The 22,160-nt window shown below is 44.7% G+C and overlaps 1 protein-coding gene across 3 annotated transcripts in view; it reads right to left on the reverse strand.

Moving 5' to 3' along the window:
• The window catches only part of SGMS1 (sphingomyelin synthase 1), a 109,855-nt gene extending 89,110 nt beyond the window's left edge, over positions 1 to 20,745 (reverse strand). The window contains exons 1-3 of one of the 3 annotated variants that reach the window (XM_049810189.1): positions 20,629 to 20,745; positions 17,023 to 17,176; positions 3,208 to 3,292 (exon numbers count right to left, since the gene is read on the reverse strand). The gene's annotated coding sequence lies outside the window, so the exon portion shown is untranslated. The remainder of the gene's footprint in view (positions 1 to 3,207; positions 3,293 to 17,022; positions 17,177 to 20,628) is intronic. The other 2 variants (XM_049810187.1, XM_049810186.1) reach the window with 2 other exon arrangements.
• Positions 20,746 to 22,160: the final 1,415 nt, after the last annotated feature.

The raw sequence follows: 22,160 nt of genomic DNA on the forward strand, positions 1-22,160 counted from the left end.
TTCTTCACATAGAGGACCCCATTTTGTAGCAGAAGTCATACAGAAAATTTCTAAATTCTTACAGATAAAATGGGATTTACACACCCCATGGAGACCAAAGTCTACTGGAAAAGTAGAAAGAATGAATCAAACAATCAAGCAACAAATTAGGAAATTGTGTCAGGAAACTCAGGTGAAATGGACTGAAGTCTTGCACTTCTTGCACAGATTGAAATCCAGCACTACTTAGAATTAGAATAACACCTAGAACAAAAGAGAAAATTAGTCCATTTTAAATACTGCATGGAAGGCCTTGTGTTAAAAACTTGACAGGGAAAGATAGTCAGATGCACCTGAAAGAACAGATCTTGGGGGATTACTTAATATCTTTGGGCATTTGGGCATATCTTTATGGACATTAACTCTGTCCATAGATACATCCAGGTTAAAGCTCCTGTGCCTTTGGATTCACCCATACACCCCTTCAAGCCTGGAGACTCAGTATATCTGTGGACGTGGAACAACGAACCACTTGTGAGGAGGGGAGAGGACCCTATCAAGTGCTACTGACTGCAAACACTGCAGTGAAGCTCCAGGGAGTTGCATCCTGGATCCACTATACTACAATAAAGAAGATACCATCCCCTCTGTGGAATTCCACGCCAAAAGGACCTTTGAAATTAAAACTAAAGAAGACCCAACATTAGGTTACAGCATAATATTTTTCAGAAACAATAATGAAGGGACTAACTGTAAATATTTTGATAATTTGGGTAAGGAATAATAATCTTCATTTTTTGTTGCCACAATGGAATAGAAATCATAATATTTAGGAACTCTTGGCCAGAGAAGTCACAAACATGTCCACCTTCTGTTTAGGATCAGGAAGTTTGGTTGGGGAAATGTATAGTTCTTGCCTAATTGGGATCCCAACCCCATTAGAAATAATGAAAAATTATACTATGTTAAGAGTATTTGGATTTAAAATTACATATAGTAATTTGTACAATATGGGAAGAACTACTAAAATTAAAGAAAGGGGTATGCTGAGAGTAAAAGTATAAGGAACTCTACCCGCAAAACATTGCGCTACTTTTGTGAATTGTTCCACCAAGTGTGACAATCTAACGCAACTGCAACCCCCTTTCAGCATGTAATGAAACAGAAAATGTAAGTTATGCTTGGGCCCACACCCAGCTACCTTTGGGATGGTTTTTACTTTGCAGGTGACTCGCCTATACTTACGTCCCAGCCAACATCACTGCAGGCCCTTGCTCAATTGGGAGATTAGTTCCATTGCTCCTAAGCAAGGAAGATTTGAAAATTGAGGAAAGGCAAAAAAGAACAACTCATCAATTACCTGAAGATTGTGACTCCCAAGTTACTCTTTATAGCTCAAGTGAAATAACAGCTGCAGCAATATTAACACCTGGAGTAGGAGTTGCCATGAATTACCATACCTTAAAAAGGATTGCTTGTGCTCTGGTCAAAGACATTCATTATACATCACAAGCTCTGACAGCTCTTGGAACAGAAATGACCTGGATTAGAGAGGCGACCCTAGAGAACTGAGCAGCTATAGATTATCTCTTATTAAGGCACAGTCATGGTTGTGAAGAATTTAAGGGAATGTGTTGGTTTAATCTTTCTGATAATTCACAATTTGTAGAGAAAAAGATATAGCAATTGAAAGAATTGGCCTCTAACTTTTCAGAACAAGAACTGGACTTTCTGTGGTTGAATTAATGGCTCCCAAATATAAGTTGGTTAAAACAATTGTTTGTGTTCATGCTGTTGTTTGTAGTTCTGATTTTGATAACTTGTATGATACAAACCATGTCATTATGTAGATCAAGAATTTATAAAGGAATGGTGTGAGACTTAGGATGGTGTCCTTGGTTTTGGCTGGGATAGAGTTAATTTTCTTTATAGTAGCTGGTAGAGTGCTGTGGTTTGGATTTAGTATGAGAAGAGTGTTGGTAACACACTGATGTTTTCAGTTGTTGCTAAGTAGTGTTTAGACTAAGTCAAGAATTTTGCAGCTTCTCATGCCCAGCCAGCAAGAAGGCTGGAGGGGCACAAGAAGTTGGCCCAGGACACAGCCAGGACAGCTGACCCAAACTGGCCAAAGGGATATTCCATACCATGGGACGTCACGTCTAGTATATAAACTGGGGGGAGTGGGGGTGGGGGATCGCTGCTCAGGAACTAACTGGGCATCAGTTGGCAAGTGGTGAGCAACTGCATTGTGCATAATTTCTTTTGTATATTCCAATCCTTTTATTATTGTTATTATTATCATCATTAGTTTCTTCCTTTCTGTTCTATTAAACTACTCTTACCTCAACCCACGAGTTTTACCTTTTTCCTTCCGATTCTCTCCCCCATCCCAGTGGGTGGGGGGAAGTGATTGAGCAGCTGCATGGTGCTTAGTCGCTGGCTGGGGTTAAACCATGACAGATGGATATTAAATAACATCGTAAGTCTCAAAGGGGGAAGGACTGATGTCAGGCATAGAAAATGCTGTTTTAAATTAAGTTAGTTAATCATTTTCAACTTCAAACAATTTTAATAATACCTAGAGAAGTAGCCAAGATCATTCTGATCCATTCTATTCTTCCTGATTGATGGTGCATCCCTCTTGGCAGGAAAACGAACCATTGACCCCATACAGAACAACTTAGTGGTCAAAGTGAGGAGGGGATACCTTCCCAAATGACCACCGAAGACCACGCAAGACCTCCGTGCATGCAGAGGAGGCATTTGATGCGTTATGGTTATATAATCCTATGCATAGTAATATAAAGAACGAACTGCTTATTGTTTAATGATCTAGCTCATCTTGATTATCTCTCTGTAACTTTACATACCAAGGACTGGTGTTTGTCAAGGATTAAGCCTGTCAGAGACTGGTACTTGGGAGTGATGAGCAAGAGGGAGCCATAAGCAACCACAAAACTTAATTAAATGTTTGATGAATTTACAATCTTGTTGAGAAGGCACAAGCAGAGGCCTTGCTTGAATAGATAAGGCCGGAAAAGATAAGAACTCCTGCCTTTGTTCTCGTCCTTGTAGGCAATTTAGCTTAAACTGGCTATATGGTTTTACATCACTAATGAAAACTTAGATAATAAGAGCACTAACAAGCATTTTTTTTTAGGGACTAACTTGCATTCTTTAGGATAAGATGTATCAAAACATGTAAAGGACCATGCTGTGCAGAATCACCTGAGGGTCAAGTAGCGGACAAGTGAGGAAGACTATGGAGGACCACCAGAGGACTCCTGAAGACCACCAGAGACCTTCAATGCACCTGTGCAAAGGAAATTTGCATATGCTAGTAGTTTCCCAGAAAACTAATGAATATGTATAACATTTCTCAGAAATGCAGTGAATATGTATGTAGAACATGTACTTAACCTGCACAATTAGACACGATGGTGTGCACGATAGGTGGAGCGATCCCCCGTGCACCCAGTGCTGCCAATAAAGAATACCTACTCAATAGTTAAATCAAGCCATTGAGTTAGATTCTTGAATCAATATGCATTTGTATTGGCTTTGGCAAGGGTTTGGTAGCGGTGGGGGTTTACAGGGGTGGCTCCTGTAAGAAGCTGCTGGAAGCTTCCTCTGTGTCCGACAGAGCCAATACCAGCCGGCTCTGAGATGGACCCGCTGCCAGCCAAGACCGAGCCAATCAGTGATAGTGGTAATGCCTCTGTGATAACATTTTTAAGAAGGGGAAAAAAAGTTGGGACAGACAGAAATGGCAGCCAGAGAGAGGAGTGAGAACATGTAAGAGAAACAATGCTGCAGGCACCAAGGTCAGTGAAGAAGGAGGAAGAGGAGATGCTCCAGGCCCTGGAGCAGAGATTCCCCTGCAGCCCATGGGGAAGACCCTGGTGAGGCAGGCTGTCCCCCTGCAGCCCAGGGAGGTCCACAGTGGAGCAGATCTCCACCTGCAGCCCAGAGAGGACCCCATGCCAGAGCAGGGGGATGCCCAAAGGACGCTGTGACCCTGTGAGAAGCCCACACTGGAGCAGGCTCCTGGCAGGACTTGTGGACCCGTGGAAAGAGGAGCCCACAGAGCAGGTTTTCTGGCAGGACTTGTGACCCCGTGGGGGACCCACGCTGGAGCAGTGTGCTCCTGAAGGACTGCACACCGTGGAAAGGACCCACGCTGGAGCAGTTCGTGAAGAACTGCAGCCTGTGGGAAGGACCCACGTTGGAGAAGTTCATGGAGGACTGTCTCCCGTGGGTGGGACCCCACGCTGGAGCACCTGGCATCCAGCCAGGGCCAACCCATCACAGTGTTAGATGGTCTTACTATTTACTAGGTAGGAATAGTTTAATAAATTATATGCAATTGGTACCATATAAGAGACACACCTGATCAATCTGGTGTGCTTGATTTGTGGAAAGCCCACCAAGCACCCAGGCCTGAATAAAAAGAAGGATCTTTCCTGAGTGTGTGAGACTGGTCTACTGCACGCCAGGTATTGAATCCACTTTTAGAACAACACAATGATACTAAAATGGTCTTACATGTTCCTTTTTGCCAATTCTGTTTGTGCCATAGTTATCAATGGGAAGGAGGAAGCTGGAAGGCAGATCTGTTCACCAGAGCAGCATGATACAGGTAATGGCACAGTAATTCAATACATACTTGCCCTCTGGGAGCATTAAATTCCACGGTTAGGTCTGCAGAGGAGCTCGGTGACCGAGCTGAGGTGCAGCCTGCTCCCAGGTTTCACAAACCGTGCCTGTTTCTTGGATCTCCAGAGGCAAAGCAAGCAGAGGCTCTGCTATCACTGTGCTGAAGTGGTTTACTTCCATATGGCTGTAAAACACAGCAGTTCAGCAGCAACCCTCCTGACAATATGCCATGCTCAGAGGAGCCACAGACCTCAAAATCCCAGCGAGGCTTTGCTGTCATATGCCCTCTACACCAAATTCAGCAGAAAATTTTTTCTCCTGCGACACTGACTTGAGTCTCCTGGGAAGAGAGATTCATTTATTCTTCTGTTGCAGTGGCCAGAAGAGAGACCTGCACATATATATATAAGCACTGAGGGCAATGAATTCAAACTGGATTTGCACTAATTCACTGTAAGTCAAAGGCTAAATTACAAGATGATACCAGGGAGAATAATGGGGTGCTTTCATTAGCCTACAAAGCAGTGTATAAGAGTGGCTGATGGGCAACAATCACTCTGTGTTAAAAACCAATACATCCCTAGTCCGATGCAAATGATACGTAAATCTCAGTAAGCGTGCTTTTTAGGTGGGCTTAACACACACATTAACAAGAGGCAGATGAGTTGCTGGGGGGGGGGGGGGGAGTTGACAGGCCATCTCTTTTGGAGGGCAGCACGATATGTCCATAAATAGAGTCCTAAGGAAGTAAAGAAAAAAAAAATTTAAACTTCCAGCCACAAAAGTTAGTCCAACTTTCAAAGGTTCCCATAGTTCGCAGCAGAAATTTGTTTTCTACCCTCTGTCTTGACCTAAAAGCCACCAACTTCGAAAAGGAATTTTCTGGACCACACCCCTGCCAGGCTACAGTAATTGCTTTTTAATCTTGTTTCTTCTGGGCATTGAAAAGCATTTGTGTATTGCTGCAACATCCCTCCTATGCAGTTAAATAAATGGTAAGAGATGGTTACCTCCCAGGCTTTGGGGAGAGGATGATCCGTATTCATTTAGAAATTTCTTCTAAAAAAAAGATACACTTTCTGAGTTTGCTTTTGAGAGGGCTGTGTTTGCTAAGCCTCTGCCTTCAGGGCAGCGCAATTCCCTTTAGGACAAACAAACCTGGGCGGGCACTACAAAAGGGACTGTGAGAGATGCACTTCAAGGTGTCTGCGTAGCTATTTGGCACCTCACAAAACCTCGGCTATTCCGCAGCAGTCCGTCTTTCCCAGAAGCCACAGCTCAGTACTGAGAATTGCCACCAATACAACTAACAAATACATACTTTGAGTTTAAATATGTAAAGGTTCTGATTTAATTTTGACCACTTCCCAAGAGGAGGCACCCAGGAACAGATCCAACAGTCCTTCCACTGCACAAACCAATCGCGCGGGACTGGGGAAGGCACAGCCATGGAGCTGACAGTCACAGCCAGCTCTTCCGGATGGAGAACACCCATGTCACAGTCTCACCATCGCCAACATTATTTTAAAAGCCTCAGGCCCCAAAGCCAGAAGTATGACCAGCCTAGTTTTGACTTGCATGAGCACCTCACTCTCCCTGGTGTTTCATCTGTTAGTCCTCATCACCTCCCCATTTTCACTATGCAACCTCAATGCTTTTACACTTTGTTTTGAAGAGGTTCACTATGTTTTTAGTATTTCAGCAAGACCTGCGTTGCCTTCTCCTTCTGACAGTTTCCGTGGTAAACTTTGATATCGCATCCAGTTACTAAACTGTTCCTTTTGAAAGACAAGCAAGTTCCCTGAAGAAACAAAAGTACTGGATTGGAGAGGGAGGGGGAAATTCCCTGCTGTGGTCTGCTCCTGTTGATGTCTGATACAGAAAATCCTGTTTTAAATTAAGTTAATAATTTTCAACCTCAATACCTAGAGAAGTAGCCAAGATCATTCTGATCCTTTCTATTCTTCCTGATTGATGGCGCATCCCTCTTGGCAGGAAAACGAACCATTGACTCCATACAGAGCAACTTAGCAGTCAAAGTGAGGAGGGGATACCTCCCCAAACAACCACCAAAGACCACCCGTGACCCCTGCAATGCAGAGAAGGCATCTGATGTGTCATGGTTATATAATCCTATGCATATGCATTAGATAGTCTGAATATGTACCAGGTAGGAGTAGTTTAATAAATTATATGCAATTGGTACCATATAAAAGACACACCTGATCAATCTGGTGTGCTTGATTTGTGGAAAGCCCACCAAGCACCCAGGCCTGAATAAAAAGAAGGATCTCTCCTGAGTGTGTGAGATTGGTCTACTGCACACCAGGTATTGAATCCACTTTCAGGACAGCCCTGTTAAAAATACTAATAGCTGCGAGTCTGAAAGCTGCATCTGCACAGATGTGATGGATTAATAATCTCTTCCAAACAAGTTTGTCAAGAAGGAAAATGTTACTGGCTTTTGCACTACTTCCCTTTTTGAGAGGCCACCTCCTATAATGCAGCTGTTACTCAAGTTTTCCATTAACTTTATAAACGCCAAGCCGCCTCTTCCAGCTTTAACAGTTAATCAAATGATTTATGAAAGGTGCAAAAACACTAAATTGGCAGGAAAGAGAAAAACCGAGCTCCAGCAACGTATTTGCAAATTTGACCTAAACAAAACTGCGTATTTTCTCTTAAAAAGAACAGAAAAGAGGGAGGAAACTTGAGCTACATCTTCCTCAAAAGGTAAAAGTGCTGCTGGGGCTGCAGAGAAATCTTGTGCTTGGGAGCAAGGAGTCACTGTCAGTAGAAAGGACCCTTCCCCGTATGCACAGAAGACCCCACCACACCTTGTTCAAAAGGGGTAACAGTAGCAGAACACCAAAAAGAGCGCTGGTACCGTGAAACATTGAAATCACAACATTAAACAAACCCACTTGAAAATAGCTGTTTCTGCCCTTTTCTGTTGAGCAGCCCAACACATTAACCCACCAGTCCTGCTTTACAAGATTCGTTTTTGGAGTTGCCCTCTTTCAGTTCCCAATGTAAGCAAGAAATTTATGCAGCAGCAGCACCCAGGTCCGTAGAAATATCAGTAGTACAACATATTCCATTTCTCAGCAAAAGAAACCTTTATACAGATTTGACAAGCTGGTTGGCCTCGGATCTGGCAAAAGCATGGTTTTTAGATCCACCTCCCCCCAGTCACAGGCCCCAAAACTAGACAGACGTCAGGAGCAGGAATCTGTTCCACCCCTCTAAAAGCCATCTACAAAGGGGCTTGCTGAGCAACTGCTAATTCCCCTTAATTGCTGGAATGAGACCATCCCCTCCGCAGGGAGGGAGGGAAGGCAGCCCAGCCCAGCCAGGAATTGCAGCCAGCTCTCCCTCCCCTGCCCTGCCCTCGAGGGATACTTATCCCTGACTCCAGCCTCACCAGACACATTTGCTGGGAAATGCAGATCTCCTTGAAACCCATAAATTGTGATTCTGGCTAATTGTGATGCTGGTTGCACTTCTGGATATACATATGCAGGCTGATCTCTCGCAGAGCAAGCACGACACAGTGACACACATGACCTGGGTTGGAGCATAACTGGGATGCCTTCACTTGTTAAGTTTTATTCTGACTCATTGCAGACAGCGTGGTGAAAATCCAAACGTGCACATTTGCAACAAGCAGGATGAGGATCCTCCCTTGTCTCCCTTGCAGCTCTGCACAGTTTTTATGTTGTTCTTTGAAGGGACAGTAACTGTGGCAAAGCATCCTCCCATGTCCTCCACAACCCTGCACTTGGAGGGGTGTTTGCTGAACAGCCTAACTGGGGGAAGGGTGAGAAACAACCTGGATGGCACAACTAAAGGGTTTACTGTAATAGGCTTAACTGCTGAGCTGGTAGCTGCAAAACGGGTATCTGAAGTCCCAAAAGCACGAGCAGATTCTGCTCTCATCAGATATAGCCGTGGGTCTTTCTACGTAGGATTAAGGATGGATTGACACATGTTGCAAAAGCAGTTTCATTAAGGAAAAAAGGAAACATTCTCTATAACCTGTAATACAAAGGAAAAATCAACACAGACCCTAAATTTCTGGTGCTGACCTTACAAAGCCAGGCTTTGGTTCCTGCCTTAGCACAAAAACCAGCCTTCAAAAACCAGCCTTCAGTTTATGCTTGATCGGCTGCATGTTATTACCCGTTGTTAGAAAAAATCTACAATAACATTTTCATCCCCTCTCTGAAATTTCTAGGAAGTTATTTGCATGTGAGCATGAAAAGAGAATCTGAGTTTGACAACACCTGCCAGAACAATATTCCTACATTTTGAGTATATAAACAACACACACAAACCTGGTGACTGATCTAGCAAAGGCAGCTGTTATTTAAATACCAGGCTGCCCTTCCCTTCTCACCTTATCAGAAGCCCCAAACAAGGCACGGGGGCCCCAGCAGCAGGGCAGGACTCAGTGATACGTACCCACGCCATGTGCTCCAGGTGGGGCCCAGACTCACCCTTTCCGAGCAAGGAGCCAAGGAACTCTCCTTCCACAGCTGCAGATGCTCCTCTGTGACTGGCGGTGGAGTCCAACTTCCCCCCAAGCACTCAGCTGGGGCTCCCTCGCATCCCTGCGCTCTTTCTAATGACAAGTAGCTGGAGAGATCTGGTTTCTGTTTCCTTCCCTCTACCCTTCAGGTAGCAGCCACCTCTCAGGGACCTCTAATGAGCCCAGGGGCAAGGTGGTGGCAGCAGAGGTCTCACAGGACATGACAGAGCCTCGAGAAGGTCAGAACGGACACAAGGAGGTGGAAGACATGGAGGAAAGGCAAGAACACTAGTCCAGGAAGGCCAGAAGGACTGCTCTAAGAGGTGATTTGAAAGTGTGTGATTTTAGCTGCATTTCTGAGCCTTGTACAAACCTCCACGTACTTTGATGACAAGTACCACCACAACTGGTAGGTTTAATTTGGGAATATTTGCAAAGTCATGCTGAGAATACTTCTATTAAATGCTGTGCTTAAAAACGTGCCGCTTTACTGCACATATACTGCATATCAATACTTACACTTGAGGAATAAGTTAAGTATGCAGCTTTGTAAGTACCTAAGAAAGTCTCCAGGTAAGAGAATAGCTCTCCTCTTCCCTGCAGTTAACACTTGGCTAAGCCACCAGAGGAACAGTGCTGCCCTCACCCTGTGAATGTAAATCATAGCAATAAAAATACCAATTAAAAAGAAAGGTACTTTGTTCAAGACAATCTAACATGCCCTCCACAAGACAATCTGTAGTCTAAGGGGCTGCCTTGAGATCTTCACTTTAAAAAAAACAAACTACAGCACAAATAAAATATGTGGGTTATTATTAAGCATACAGCAAGTCACTTCATATAAATGACCACACAGTAATTCACCTCTGCTTTATAAAAAAAGGAAATGCTTTTAAAGCAGTCCTTGAAAGGAAACAAATCCTTAAAGTTCAGAAGAGGATAATACTGCCTTCAGAGAAGCCCATATAGAGACCAATCCTCTTTTTATTTAATTCTTCCCCCATTTTTAAAGCTATAAATACAGAAAGATCAGCACGTTCAGCTCTTCAAATACTTCAGACATTTCACATTAGAGTGTCTGTGGAAAAAATTGACTTTTCCTTCCTTCTAGCTGAAGTTTGTGTTGTCTCTTTTAGTGACTATTAGCAACATTAAGAGCAAAGATAAAAGGATGCAAGAGCTATACAAAGCTGCACATCCGAACCCCTTGTGCCTGCAAGCTCTCACCCTAAATCATACCTCCAACTTCATATTTCTTTGTGTCTAGGATACACGCTAAAGGCAAGCATATATTCACACACACACACACTTTACCTAGAATACTGAGAACTGGCTTTGTAAGTGCTGAAATCCCTTCCTAGAGGATGGACTAGTCAAGACTGCTACAGCACCAATATCTTAATTGTATCTAGTAAGATCAGGCACCACAAATAGCCCGGTGGCATCTTGCCTGTGCCCTCTGCCATTGCTCCTCTTCTTCCTCCCCTGCCATCAAATCCTTTCCCAGGGATTTCCCATTCATGGCATCTCTGCTCTCTTCAACCCCTTCTGCTGGAGGGAGAAACAGTGCCAGAACACCAAGGCTGTGCCCCAGCTCACAGAAATCACTGGGTGTCTGCTGGGAGAGCGAGGGACAAGACTGCACTGGGCAGAGGGACTCTCACCCCAGAGGGAAAAGATCTCACAGTCCCACACCATGCCGCACTAAAGCATGCTCCAGCACCCCAAAACCCACCAAGCCTAGGCAAAGAGACTCAATGGCACTTGAGTGCGTGTTTCTGATAGCAGCGAGTTGCACTAAATGAACACAGCATAGTCTATTACACCAGAGTTCCATTAAAACACACCCTGCAAGCATTTAAGGCTGCAATGGGCTCTATCCCAACTATCCTAATTCAGGAAAGTACTGGGAAACAAGCAAGTTTGAGCATTTCCAGCTGTCTTCACAGGTCCTGTTATTGCATTGGCTATTCACCACCAGCAAGTGCTTTAGTTGCCACCTCTTACAAAAGCAATACCCACATCAGTTTAGTTTACTACAGACCCACAATTGTCTCTCACGGTGTATTTTTAAAACAAACAAACAAAAAAACAAAAATCCCAACAACACATCAGTCACAAAGAAAGTTTGTTGACACGGTTGACAGCCACTGCAGAAGTTATTCCACTTCAGTGGCGCAGAGATTGCCATTAGTATTCTGCATGACACAGACCTGGAAGAAAAGTTGGTTACTACCACACTAGTAAGGGCAGAAAACGCGGGCACGATCCCACGTGCTGACATTCACTGTGTTGCTATTCTCCTCTTGATAAGGTCCTACTCCACTAGGTAAACCACAACATGTTTCTCCAAAACCCTCTGGGACACCCTTTAACACTGCAAAACTGGGCAGACAAAGAGAGGGTGTAGGAGGAAATCAGCTCTATGATAGCCATTAATTAAATCAGCCCAGAAAGCTCACTTTGAACAGATGTACCTGAACCTTTGGTTTCTCTGGGAATTGAATCTGCAACCTCTCAACCTAAAAGCAGGGATTTAGTGATAGGGATCGGAGCCTACAGCTCCAAGGCATTCACACCTCACCTGGGTCCCAGGGTGGGAAGCCTCCATCTGTCACAAGCCACCCTGCCACTGCAACCACCAGCTCAGAGAGTAATGCACCAGTGAAAACCAGTCTCCCTCACTCTAGGAAATTCAAGCAGTTCACCTCCAGTAAATATCTAGAGTTGGTCCACACGCTGAACACAACAAAAAGATTTCCATTGCTACTTAAATGAAAACTGGTAATAAATCAGCTAGGATTTTTTAGAAAGTAGCATGCCATCCTTGTTATCATTTGCAGGCACATTAAACACCATGCAATTATTCAAAGTCTTAATGATAATATTATGCAGGAACTTACCCAAGAGATGGGACCGAACTGTGTGCCCCAACTATGTCTGAGTAATCAAGACTATGAGGTGCAGCTACTTTTTCCGATGTTCAGAAAGGGGTAAGGTGTATTTATTGGATTGTACATTTGTATATCCAGCTACTTTGAAATCACTTCACCCTGTAAGGTCCAACTATGTACAACACAGCTGGAAACACAAGGCAATTAAAAGCAGTAGCACCTTACCTAAAAAGGATATAAAGGCTTCACCTCGACACAGGTCACAAGAAAAATGAAACTTTCTCACACAGTGTAAAAATTGCCTTTCCAAAGTTACTTGTGCTTTAAAGTGTTCAGATATAGTTTATTAATTATATTTATTAAGCAGACTAGACAAACTATAGATTCATTTTTCTTGAAATCAGGTAAACAAACTCAAATATTACTTGGATTTTCATAATGACCAAGCTGTTTTGGCTTTTTAATCTGCTATGATGAGTTCTGCACATGCAGCGAGACCAGGCTGTGGAACCTTCACCTTGAAAAGGTTGGCGCTTTGGTGTCCCCACAGCTGCATGTAACAGGAACACATGTATAGCCTCATTCTCAATGGTGTCAGGATATCTTTGCATGAATACAAAGATCACGCACTGTAACACGTGCTGAAAAGCACAGCTAGATGGAGGCAGGCAAAGCATTATCCACTTCACAATTTTTGTGAAGCTTATAGCAGAAGGGCCAAACACTGACTGGGTTATTAACCAATCTGCAAATAAACACAAGTAGTTAATTTAATAGCATGGCATCACATCTTGCAGGCTGAATTTCAACACATAGCTATTACAATGGAACCACTTGAAGGAGTAGAGCAATTCCCCATGATTTCTAGTATATAGTCTGCTTTCAGGCTACAACCATGAAAAGACCAAAAAGGAAGTCCCAAACATGGAAACAAGATTCCCAGATCATTAACGAATAAAATACAAAACAACCTATGAAGCCAACAAACATTTTTGTAGAATGTACAATTATTTTAAATATTTGCTCATATCCAACTACAAATGGACAGTATTAAAGCACTATTACCAGTGAGAGGGATTACAAAGTTAATGCAAACATTCTATTTTTAACCTTGTAAGTACTTTGTGCAATATTAGCAAAGAAGTCTAATGGGAAGAATCATAAAAGCATTTTAAAGATTGGCAGTCACTCAATAAAATGGCCAAGGAAAGCTCCCTGTAGGCAGTTATAAAATGATGCTGGTCAATTCACTTGTGCCACAATGAACTGTGAGTTAAGCAGCACTATTCAGAAGTTAAGATCTTTACGGCGTAACTGGTAGTTCACTGAGAACATCAGCTCAGCTGGATAGGCACAGAGAAGAAAACAGCTAACAGCCTTTTCTGTTGCACATATCTGGTACACCTGTATCTTAAATATCATCCGTATCTCAAGTTCTTCACTCTCCTCCACTCCTATCCCACCTCGGCACTGAAAAACACTGAATAAAGCTTGCAGGATGAACTGTCTCTACGCACCAGGTGGGACCTCTCTCCCCAAAGCCCACATTAGGTTCTTACAGCAACAGACCTCAACAGATCCCCTTCCTTAGAGACTTTCAAAACCTGACTGCGCCCTGAAAAACCTGAAGTACCTTTGAGGTTAGTCTTGCTCCGAGCAGGAGGTAATATAAATTTGTCTGTAATTGTCATCTCTACAAATATTCTCATAGCCACTTACACATATTGAACTCTCAGTTGAACTCTGGCATTCCCTCTCAAAAACATTGTAGATGCTTGGAGACAAGGCACGTGGCTATATGGGTCTGTGTCTTCTCAGCATAGATACGCATTTTCTTGCGAGCATTCCCAAAGAAATTCTGAACAAAGTAACAGAACGCAAATAATCCACTTCTGATAAATGTGCTTTGGGCCCTGTTTTTGTTTTTAAAATGTCCTTTGATAGACCATCTCTTTACATTCCAAATGGGAGAAAAACTGAAATAGGAAATTGCACACACACAAAACAAAGGCAATATCTGACAAGTCATTTTGTTAATTTGCAGATAATTGCTCATTACTGTGAAATAAGGCTTTTGCGCTGTTGCATGAAGAGTAGATAAGAAACCGTAGCCCATTACTAAGTATTGCTTTTGGCAAACACAAGCTTCTCCTAGCACGGCAAGTCTTCATAAAATCATGTTTCCATTAAACACCTATCTTGGCATCCCAAAAGTACTGGTGGAAACAGAACAACATGTTCTGTTAAGTCATTTAGTAGGGACCTTCACATGCTTGCATTCACCCTTTTCTGTCCGTTCTTGCTCTGTTCACAGTGCTGCTTTGAACATCACCTACCCTCATGCTGCCTCTGCTCAGCACCCTGCCCCCCAAGCAGCCAACTTCAGCATTTTGAGAAGAACACGTATGGTCCTCTTCCTTCCTCTAAGTCTTGTTCACTTAACTATTAGCCTAAAAATGTATTCCCCAGACACTTGAAATCCACAGCCCATTACCACTTTATATTCTTCGCCCACCCTCTGTAAGCAGCAAAGCTCACCCCGACTTCCCCACTGCCTGACTCACCTGCTGGCACTAGATTTTGACTCCCATTTAAAGCAAGTGGACCTTGAGCCCTGACACACCATCACTAGCCAAGCTGGCTAACAGTGCTTGCACTGAAGGTGGCCACCTTGGAGTTACTTCATCAGTGAATGGTGAGCACGCTCTGGGAACCATATGCCATTCACATAGCCAAGCAGGTATTTTTGCAGCAGTCGCCCTCAAGGCGCTTTCAAGGTCTTTTTCATCATCGTAACAGCAGGAGTAATTTTTAAGCCTTTCAAATACTTTTAAATTAACCTCCCTGACAAAGTTTTCCAGAGCAATATAATCTGACTACATAAAGCCCTATGAAGAAGAGCAGGGGCACAAGGAAGACAAAGTGCAGACTTCAGAGCTGAAGAGACACTATAGCTCGATTTATATGGAGCTGTTTCATCAGTATGTAGATTCAAAGCCATTCCTATGCAGTTATTGAACTGCTACCCAAGCCTTCCTAGCAGGCAAAAATCCATTCTGTGTACAAATAGGGCTTTTACAGCTTGGCACTGTGCTGAGGACTGTGGAGTCAAACTTTTCAATGCCTGGTAAATTTTTACTTGAAAGTGGCAGGAGAGCTCATGCCAGAAGCCCATATGAAATGCCAGCTCAGTGGCAGAAGGTCAAAGCGTGGTATCAAGAGATTTTATGGAAGTGTTTCAAGACAAACTTCTTAAAAGCATTGTGCTCTCTAGGGAGGCACAGATTTATACTGCTAGGAAAGCCTAGTAACAATCTTTATGACTCCTTTCCAATCAAGGGTAACATCTTTAACACTCTACCTTGCAAAAAGCACGGCAGTAGGGTCTCCTGTAGGTGGTGAGAGCTGTTTCTGTGTCTATTTAATCCTTGGTTATTTTGCTGAACTTAATTGTTAAATGCCAGAGGTTTTGTGCAGACTGTCCTCTACAAAAAAACAAACAAACAAAAAAAACCAGCCAAAAACCCACCCAAAACCAACAAACCTTTCAGGTGCAAAAGGTATTATTTCATGCATAAAACCACCCACAAGTCAGACCTACAGACAACTGAAGAAAGCACAATCCAGTTTAGAAACCAACAGCCCAAACAATTACCCCTTCTCCATTAGTACCTAAAATGATAGCTGCAGGAAAAGGAGAAATTTTAACTGAGAGAAACACTCCATATTCGCTACCATTCTTATACAATTATTTAAGGTTAAGTTAGCATCAACAATGATCCTGAACAGATGTCAAGCGTGAAGACTTTGAAAATACTGGATTTTGCCAGCTGTCACCACATAGTAATAAAAAAAGAGATAGTAAAGCCCCATTGAAACCTGATCTGTCCGCTCATGGTCTCCCCTTGCATCTACACAAATGCACTGTTAGATTCACTTACAAGAGCAAATTTGCAAATGCTTATACTCTCTCCCATTAAAGCATTTCAGTTGTCTGAATTTGCCATTTTAACAAATTGAAGTATAAGACTTCAGATTCAATTAGCACAAATCTCAGTGCTCCCAACATTAAATTTGCAAGTGACATTTAATGGCATTCAACACACACGAGGCTAAGCTAATACACTAATGGACCAGCAAGGAAAATTGTAAGACACTCCAAAATGTGATGCTCTTTTTCAGTCAAGGAAATTAAAGGTGTAGGCTGTGTCGGACAGGAAGAGATGACAGCTATTAAAAATCCTTCTTAAACCAAGGCTGCAAAAGCTCTCCTCTCCAGATACACCACACAGCTAACAGTTGCACACAATATGAGAGCAAAGAAGAAAAGCGGCTGCTCTATTCAGCAAGATCTCCTTCTAAACTGCTGGGTTTTGGGGGCAATATATGTAATGTAAGGTTGTTTCAATTCTTAAGACAGGAATTACAACCTCTTCTGCTGTTTTTACTTCTGTTTCCTCCTACCTCTTTTCCTGAGGAAGGCTTAGGCAATGGCACCACCATTCCCCAGACCCACACCAACTGATGCTCACAGGAGCGCTAAATTTTCCAAGCCCTGTCCCAGCCAGCTAATAAGCATGCAACACTGCACCCCAAGAAGCCAGCCCAGCAAGCACACCTGAGGAATTCTGCTACCCTACCTCACCGTTGCATGCCTGCGCCTCATCCAACTTGGCAAGAAAGCTACCCATTTTCACACAGCTAGGCTTCCTGCATTAGAAAAACCCAAAGCTACTGGACTTCAGGGATTCCTTTAAGTCTTTTTTCCAAGTGGCAATATGCTTCACCTTAATTCCATTTAAATAAAGCAAGCTACCTCCAAAGAGCTTCAAAATCAAGGAGACAGAAGGCAGACCATGCTGGGAAGTCTGAGAGAGAAAAAAAGCTTAGAATCATGGTTAAGCAGAGGGAGATTTCTTTTGTTTGTTTAAATCTAAGCAAATTAACACAAGCAAAACCTACCGTTAGTGAAGATGCTTTCACAATAAAGTGTTTTTCTTTGAATACAGATGTGTAATTGGATACCAGAGCAGCACCACACAAGCTGATGAAGGAAGCATCAACAGGACATGTTCTACTCCACACAAGTCTTGCTCCTCTGATTTGGATGAGTGAACTGTAAAGACCAGCAACAGCAATAACTACATTTTAAAAGCTGCATTTCTTTAAGAGACATGTTATAATATCCTAAATTTAACAGCTCTTGACCAAGAGCTATCAGAACAAAGCTCAGGCGGTACTCTCAAGGATTTTTTTTTCCCCTCAACTACATTAACATGTTTGATAAGACCAGAAACAATACAAACATTTTAAAGATATTTAAATACTCACTTACATTAATGAACTACAGGCAGCACAGGGAAACTGGTTACACTTAGTAGCTCATTGGGATGAATGCTATTTTTATTAACAAAAAACAAGCCCAAGTAACCCGCACCAAACACTGCCTCTGCTAAGTACATTTTCAAATGCATAAAATATATTTGGGATGAAAGTGTCTCCAAAAGCCAGTAGATTTCATGCTTTCTTCAGTCTTCTGCATTTCCCTCAGCCTTTTGGGCAAGGGAAAGACTTAATAATTAACTTGAATGATGCTACGTACTTTGGGAATTTAAGCTGTATTAAAAGCCAAAGTTTCCAGTCCACAGCATAAGAGTAGTGCAGAACATCAGCCTTCAGAGGGCTGTCTGCCCCTATCTGCGTGCTGCTGTCCTGGGTGCAAAAAGCCTCTGATGACACCAAAATCCTTCAGAAAACACTGACAGTAAACAGGAACTCAGTTCATGACCCTCAGATTCTAAAAAAACTCTCAAAACTCAGGTTTTTGAGCTCGTTTTAAGCTCTACTTCAGAGCATTTCTTCCAGGTACAGTTGGTTTTGATGTGTTGCACTTGAATTATGACTGAAATAGCATTCAGGTGCTCTGCTCTATTTCAGCAAAGTACAGTTTGGACTTACCTCGCTGTGAAGCCTTAAAAGTCCTTCCTGCTCAACACAATTCTCTTTGAACCACACCATGACAGAGAATCTCATGTCACATTCAACAAAACCAGTGTTCATGGTCACATGCAAGTCTCCTACTTTGTTTTTTGATGGTGCTATACAGATTTTTTTTTTTTTTTTTTTTTTTCTTACTCCGAACAGGCCCTTCCTGACATGCTGGAGAAACAAGGGTCTGGATTATTTTTCTGTGAGCATTTTTTACGGGATGTTCTGCTGCCCCAATTAAAAAGCTTTAAATTCGGCAACCATTCCTTACGGCCAAACCGAAATTGCTATTATATCTGAGTAAGTCCCAGGCCACCCATATTTAGCACACCAATTAACCAACGCTGAGCAATGCAGAGCAGCAGCAACCAGAAGACAGGAAGAATTTTTAAGTTGCCATCACCCATAGCGCATGTGCTCTTCCTCCACATGTTCAGTTCAAGAGAACTCAATAATTATTTAATTAGAAGCAGCACCTATTCAAGCTTGACAAGCGTTGAGAGAAGCAATGATATACATGGAGAACAGGTATACAGAAGGTGCTATTAACAAGCCACTGCCTTTTAAGGATACCGTTACCTCTGAGTAGTCGAATAGTATTCATTAATACCTCCAAGTCCTGAAAATGATCCACATACTTCGATTTATTAAAAGAAGTATGAAGTGTCGCAAATTTTCATTAAAAGCTAATTAAAAATGTGGAGACACGCTGTCTCTAGGTTGATATGTGAAAGACGGAATAAGCACGATAAATGATTTGGGAATCAGAGTCTGTTGCACAGATCACAAACACAGTTTAAAGGCATCCGAGCCAAATTTAATTCTGCTCCACAGGGACAAACCCAGAAAATCAAGGCAATCTCTCTGGATTTAATGGGGTTTTATTACCTTTATTGTAAAAGTACCCTTTATCTTTTGTCTGCCACCAACCAAGCCCGATTGCGTTCCCTTTCCAAACTCCGAACAACTTCACAAAGCTGAATCAATTCTAATGCCCACCAAAATACTACAGGAAATAAAACAGAAGTGCACACTACTCCAGCGCAACATCCACTCCCCAAACAAATAAATGTAGCCAAGCCCAAACCCACCAAGATCAACAGCAGAGCTTCCACTGACTTCAACTGTCAGGCATCACATCTATATTTTGTACTGGTTCACAAACAGGCATGAAAACCAACAGAAATCATTTTCATCCACACAGACCTGACGTGACAGAACGGAGTCTGAAGGAATCACTACGGAACCTGTTGTCACACCGCGATGCACCAATGCTGCCATCAGCCAAAGTGACACAAGGATGTTCATCGACATCCCATTTCCAGCTCTGCTAAGAGAGGCTGCCTCCCTCAGAAAGCTTCATCAGCACCAAGTCGATATGGCAGAGCTCCCATTTTTTACAAATAAGACTCTTTTCTCTCTCTTTCCATCCTTGCCTTGCATATTTACAGTGCCTCAAGGCACCAAGGCCTTCTTTAATGAGGTTTTCACACAAGACAGAATAAATTAGAAACCTTGATCAAAACAGGGCCTCCAGCAGGAACACAGTAAAAAGACAGCCACATGCATTATACACCCAAAAAAATCCAAATAATCCAGCCTGTCAATCAGCAAGCAATTTCACAAGCAAACAGGGAGCACACCTGCCTGCCAGGGTGCTGATGATGGCGAGGCCTCTACTTCTTACCCCCAGTTCTCCCTTGCAGCCTCTTCATCCCCAAGACCCTCCAGCCGCTGTCACCCAGCAAACCTCAGACCCAGGGAGGCGGCGCAGCCCTGGTGCCAGCGCTACGGCCCTCGAAGCCGCCAGGATGGGACGGATCTCCTCTCCTCCCCGCTCACGGTGGACACCTCCAGCTTCTTCGAGAGTGGGAAGCCGCCTGCCTTCACACCCCAGCCAGCTGAGGCGACCAGGCAACCCCTGGGCTGAGGGGGGGCCTAGGCCTGGCCTGAGGGGGGTCCGAAGGCCCCACCAGGGTGGAGGGGACCGGAGCCCCCCGGGCTGAGGGGACTGGGCTCACTCCCACGGTCCCAGCCGAGCAGAGGGGACCACACGCCCCCCCAGACACCCTGGGGCGGGGGGGGGGGGGGGGGGGAACGGACCCCCCCACTCGGACACCCTGGGGAGGAGGGGAACGGGCCCGACCAGGCACCGGGGCTGAGGGGACCGGAGCCCCTCCTGGGTCCCGGGGCTGAGGGAACTGCAGCCCCCCGAGCTGAGGGGACCAGAGCTCCCCAGGGCTGAGGGGACCGCAGCCTCCCTGGTCCCCGCGGGGCTGAGGGGCCCAGATACCCCCGAGCCGAGGGGACCAGAGCTCCCGCAGGGGGCCCGGACACCCCTCCGGGGATCGTCCGGGGACCACCGCCAGGCTGAGGGGCCGGGATCCCCGAGCCGCGGCCCGGCCCCACCGCTACACGGCCCCGCCTCGGGCGGCGGCGGCGGCGGCGGCGGCCCCGTCTTCGCTGTCACCAACCGCCCCGTCCCGCCGCCGCCGCCGCCGCCGCCACCACCACCACCACCACCCCCGGGCCTGCGCCCGGCCCCGCGCTGAGGCGGCGGCGGTGCGGCTCGCTGCTCACCGTGCGGCGCGGAGTCCCGCGGCGGGTCGGGTCGGGTCGGCGCGGCCGCCGGGCGGGCGGATCCCCTGGGCGGTGGCGGCGGCGGCGGCGGCCCCGTGTCCCGTGCGGCGGCGGCGGGCGGAGAGGGCGGCACCGTGCGTCACGTGAGCGCCGTGTCATTCCCGCGCCGCCATCTTGTGCGCGGCGGGCCCGGGCTGGGGCCGGTGTGGGCTGTCCGGGAACGGTGCTGCCAAAAAAACGTTATTTCCAGGGAGATTTATCCCCACGCACTGCTGCTCGTTGAAGTCTGGGACTCCTCGGTGTGAAAACTACTGTTTTTCCTTAAAACAAGCCGGCTGGGAGCTTTCTGAGTACATGTAGCAAAAAAAAAAAAAAAAATTAAAATCCGGCATCCGCCGATGAGGTGTAGCAGGGTGTGAGAAGTTCTTACACTAAATCTGGCTGGCATCCTGACAGAGCTGGGCCAGGCACAGCCTCATCTTTCGGGAGGCGAGGCCGCGCTCCGTGGCGTCACGGGAAACCATCCCCTTTCCGCAGGGAAAATGTGATCCAGGGTTGGGGTGAGTGCATCCCGCTCTGAGAGCAAACTCCGACATCTGCTTTTATTTCACTTCCCAGGGGCCGTTCCTGGCTGTTGGGCTTCTGTTCACCTTCATCGTAACATCAAGAGCTCTGGAGACACGAGATGTCAGCTGTTATTAATAAAATCTTAGTTACAATGACATCTCAGGACAATTTAGCTTGGGAGCAACATCTGGATGTTACCTTCTCCAGGTAGAAAAAAGGTAACATTCAGTTTCATGAACACGTAACACCTCACATCCTATTTCAAACCTCGCACTTCACAAATCATGCCTTGCTAATACAAAAAAGTTGGGGTTTTTTGTACCCAAAAAGGTCAAAAGCATTTTGCAGTGCCCACAGAGGCAGTGGGGATACCCATGGGCGCTGAGCCTGGTTTCCAGTGGGTCTGTTTCCCAGCGTGGGAAGATCCGCAAGGTCTGATTAAAACTTTTCCTGTATTTCAGGCATTTCTTATCTCTCCAAGGTGGTTGCTAGCCAGCAGATCGTGGAGATAGCAGAGCCTCACCACATCCAGCTATGCCTCTCCCAGGCAGTAGGAGGATGAAAACACACATGGGAGGGACTGAATGTGCCAGTGTGTCACAGTAACATCAAGCAAGAGACAGTTTTTGCTGATCTTGGCACGTAAACATATAGAAATCTAAAAAAACCCTCATGACTTATCCTAGTCAATGAGTGATTGCAGACATTACCCAAGCAAAATCAAAATTAAGCTTGGATAAATAGTAATTTATGCACTGGGACAGGTGAAACACAATAGTGTCCTAGTCCTCTGTAAAGGATTACCAAATACTGCAGTTTCTTAAAATGTAGTTTAGCCATTCAGAGGGAAAATTATCTCAAATTTAGGGCCCGTGTGAAAATTACATTTCGAGATCTGCCATGACCTGCAGCTCTTCACACTTTTTCATCAGCGCTGATGAAGAAGGAACGAGTTTTGTTTGACC

The sequence above is a fragment of the Accipiter gentilis genome, chromosome 9 (genome assembly GCF_929443795.1).
Source record: "Accipiter gentilis chromosome 9, bAccGen1.1, whole genome shotgun sequence".
In the NCBI taxonomy this organism is placed as follows: Eukaryota; Metazoa; Chordata; class Aves; order Accipitriformes; family Accipitridae; genus Astur; species Astur gentilis.